The sequence below is a fragment of the Phocoena sinus genome, chromosome 5 (genome assembly GCF_008692025.1).
Source record: "Phocoena sinus isolate mPhoSin1 chromosome 5, mPhoSin1.pri, whole genome shotgun sequence".
NCBI classification, from domain to species: Eukaryota; Metazoa; Chordata; class Mammalia; order Artiodactyla; family Phocoenidae; genus Phocoena; species Phocoena sinus.
In genome coordinates this window covers 91,843,697-91,847,648 of record NC_045767.1, presented here as the reverse complement: position 1 = coordinate 91,847,648, position 3,952 = coordinate 91,843,697, and the positions used below count along the sequence as shown (strand labels likewise).

The 3,952-nt window shown below is 44.3% G+C and overlaps 1 pseudogene; it reads left to right on the top strand.

Moving 5' to 3' along the window:
• The first annotated feature begins 257 nt into the window (after positions 1 to 257).
• On the top strand, positions 258 to 1,683 carry LOC116754508 (annotated as a pseudogene).
• Positions 1,684 to 3,952: the final 2,269 nt, after the last annotated feature.

Below are 3,952 nucleotides of genomic sequence, written 5' to 3'. Positions count from 1 at the left end.
CAGCGATAGAAATAGGCCTTGTAAACCTAACGTGAATTCCATTAGAGGAAAATAAAAAAGATACTGTTGCAGCTCAAAAAATTCATCTCACTTTATCAAATCAGAAGTTTTTGGCCGGCTTGGAAGACTAGTGGTGCGCAGGACGCTATCCTGGACAGGGGCTGAGACGCTGCTTCCCCAGCAGCGCAGGTGGTGGAGCCATTTGGGCAGCGACAGCAGCAGCGCCGGGCTCAGGAGGCACTCCTCGGGCCAAGGCCATGGCCCCGCGGCTGCAGCTGGAGAAGGCGGCCTGGCACTGGGCGGAGACAGTGGGGCCCGAGGAGGTGTTGCAGGAGCACATCTGGCTGGAGCCCTGCATCCGCGGCGTGTGCAGACGAAACTGCAAAGGAAATCCGAATAGCTTGGTTGGGATGGGTGAGCACATTTGGTTAGGAGAAATAGATGAAAATAATTTTCATAACACTGATGACCCCAACTGTGAGAGGAGAAAAAAGAGCTCATCTGTGGACCTCACTAACCTGGGAGCTACTTGGTATGTCAACATTTTTTCAAGTGTGGTTTCTTAACCTGGAGCTTCTGCAGGCGCTCTACTTATGTCCAAGCACCTATAGTGACTACATGATGGGAGGTGGTATCCAAGAAGAGAAAGATGAGCCTCAAGAAATTTGTGAGCATCTCCAGGACTTATTTAACTTGTTACAAATCAGTAACAGGTGCTACATTGATCCATCGGGATTTGTTAAAGCTTTGGGCTTGGACACAGGGCAGCAGCAGGATGCCCAAGAATTTTCAAAGCTCTTTATGTCTCTTTTGGAAGATATTTTGTCTAAACAAAAGAATCCCGATGTGAGGAACATTGTCCAACAGCAGTTCTGTGGGGAATAAACTTATGTAACTGTCTGCAATCAGTGCTGCAGAGAATCTAAGCTTTTATCAAAGTTATATGAACTGGAGTTAAATATCCAAGGCTACAGTTAACAGATTGTATCTCAGAATTTTTGAAGGAAGAAAAATTAGGAATCAATCAGTACATTTGTGAAAACTGTCAAAGCAAACAGAATGCAACAAGAAAGATCCGACTCCTTAGCCTTCCTTGTACTCTGAACTTATAGCTAATGCGTTTTGTCTTTGACATGCAAACTGGACATAAGAAAAAGCTGAATACCTACATTGGATTCTCAGAAATTTTGGATATGGAGCCTTATGTGGAACACAAAGGTGGGTTCTATGTGTATGAGCATAGTGCAGTCCTCATACACAGAGAAGTGAGCACTTATTCTGGTCACTACATTGCCCATGTGAAAGATCCACAGTCTGGTGAATGGTGTAAGTTTAACAACGAAGACAGAAAAGATGGAGGGGAAGAAATTACAACTAGGGATTGAGGAAGATCTAGCAGAACCTTCTCAATCCCTGACATGTATACCCAAGTGTGGCAAAGGAACTCACTGCTCTCGATATGCGTACATGTTGGTTTATAGACTGCAAACTCAAGAAAAACCCAACATAACTATTCAGGTACCAGCCTTTCGTCAAGAGCTGGTAGATCGGGATAATTCCAAATTTGAGGAGTGGTGTATTGAAATGGGCAAGATGTGTAAGTAAAGTGTGGATAAAGGAAAAGCAAAGCATGAAGAAATTAAGGAGCTGTACCAAAGGTTACCTGCTGGAGCTGGTCTGTAAGATCTTCTGGGACAGTCGGTGCCCAGTCTGAGCTACTAGCTCCAGGTGGGCACCCTCACAACCTTATCTCTCAGGGCCTGACTAAGGCCTGGTTTAGAGCCTTGTGGGAGATCTCTGGATGGGGGAGGCTAGGGTAGTGTAAAGGATGTAGCTTTCCAGGTGGATGTGGCACATGGGGTGTGGTCACCCCACTTCCCTGGGTGTGCAAAGATTGCAGAGCATGCAGACAGACCTCTGTTATGGCTACCCAAGAAAGAAACCAAGGATCCCTAGTGAATGTACAGACTAGTGAAAGTAATGGCCATTTATTGAGCACCTGTGAATCAGGTGCCACCAGGAGCAGCACAAACTTGTTTTGTGATCTCTCGGTGCCTATACCTCTGCAGTCATTCTGTCACTTCCTAAGGCATTCTTGTCTTTATTGCTGAAGATCTGAGAAAAAAGTTTACCTGGGCACATTGCCTCAGGGAGCGCTCACCTCATGAAGAAGTTCAGGGTAAAGGCAAGACTGCCAAAGCAGGAGTGAGAGCGATTTGACGCCAGGAGGCAGACCTCAAAGAGGTCGCGGCCACAGGAGACTGGAGTCCAGGTCCCTGTCAGCCTTCCTGGAGGGCTTCAACTGGACCCCTCAGGTCATGCTCCGGCTGAGCACCGCCTGTCTCACAGACCCCGTGTTGCCTCGCATTGCCTACCCAGTCGTCCTGTTGCCAGAATGAGCTGAAGTCTGAAAATTGCTCATCAGGACAAGGCACAGCACGGGTATCTTCTCTGTGGTTTCACTTGCCAATGACCACTATCTTGATAATTCCGTGTGGTTGACAGGGTCTTGGTACTCCAGCCAGAGCCTCTGAGGTGGGAGAGCCAAATTCAGGACATTGGACCACCAGAAACCTCCAGGGCTCTTGTAAGAGGCAAGAGTTCTCTCAGAGATCTCTGTCTCAATGCTAAGACTCAGCTGCATCCAATGTCCAACAAGCTACAGTACTGGACGCCGCATGCCAAACAACTAGCAAAAGAGGAACACAACCCCACCCATTAGCAGGGAGGCTGTCTAAAATCATACTAAGTTCACAGACATCCCAAAACACACCACCTGACGTGCCCCTGCCCACCAGAAAGACAAGATCTAGGCCCACACACCAGAACAAAGGCACCAGTCCCCTCCTCAAGGTACCCTACACAAACAACAGAACAAATCTCACCCACTGGGGGCAGACACCAAAAACAATGGGAACTATGAACCTGTAGTGCGTGCAAAGGACCCCAAACACAGTAAGTTAAACAAAACGAGAAGACAGAGAAATATGCAGCAGATGAAGGAGCAAGGCAAAAACCTACAAAGTCAAACAAATGAAGAGGAAATAGGCAGTTTACCTGGAAAAGAATTCAGAATAAAAGAGGATCCAAAATCTTGGAAATAGAATGGAGAAAACACAAGAAACAATTAACAAGGACCTAGAAGAACTAAAGAGGAAACAAACAATGATGAACAACACAAGAAATGAAATAAAATATTCTCTAGAAGGAATCACTAGCAGAATAACTGAGGCAGAAGAACAGATAAGTGACCTGGAATATAAAAAAGTGGAAATAATTACCACAGAGCAGAATAAAGAAAAAAGAATGAAAAGAATTCAGGACAGTCTCACAGACCTCTGGGACAACATGAAACACACCAACATTTGAATTATAAGGGTCCTAGAGGAAGAAGAGATAAAGAAAGGGTCTGAGAAAATGTTTGAAGAGATTTTAGTTGAAAACTTCTCTAACATGGGAAAGGAAATAGTCAATCAAGTCCAGGAAGTGCAGAGAGTCCCATACAAGATAAATCCAAGGAGAAACATGCCAAGATACAATAATTAAACTATCAAAAATTAAATACAAAGATAAAAGCAGCAAGGGAAAAGTAACATATAATATACAACAACATATAAGAGAATCCCTGTAAGGTTAACAATGAATCATTCAGCAGAAACTATGCAAGCCAGAAGGGAGTGGCAGGACATATTTAAAGTGATGAAAGGGAAAAACCTACAACCAAATTACTCTACCGAGCAAGGATCTCATTCAGATTGAACAGAGAAATTAAAAACCTTACAGAAAAACAAAAGTTAAGAGAATTCCACACCACAAAACCAGCTTTACAACAAATGCTAAAGGAACCCCTCTAGGCAGGAAACACAAGAAAAGGAAAAGACCTACAATAAAAGACCAAAAACAATTAAGAAAATGGTAATAGGAACATACATACAACATACATAACTACCTT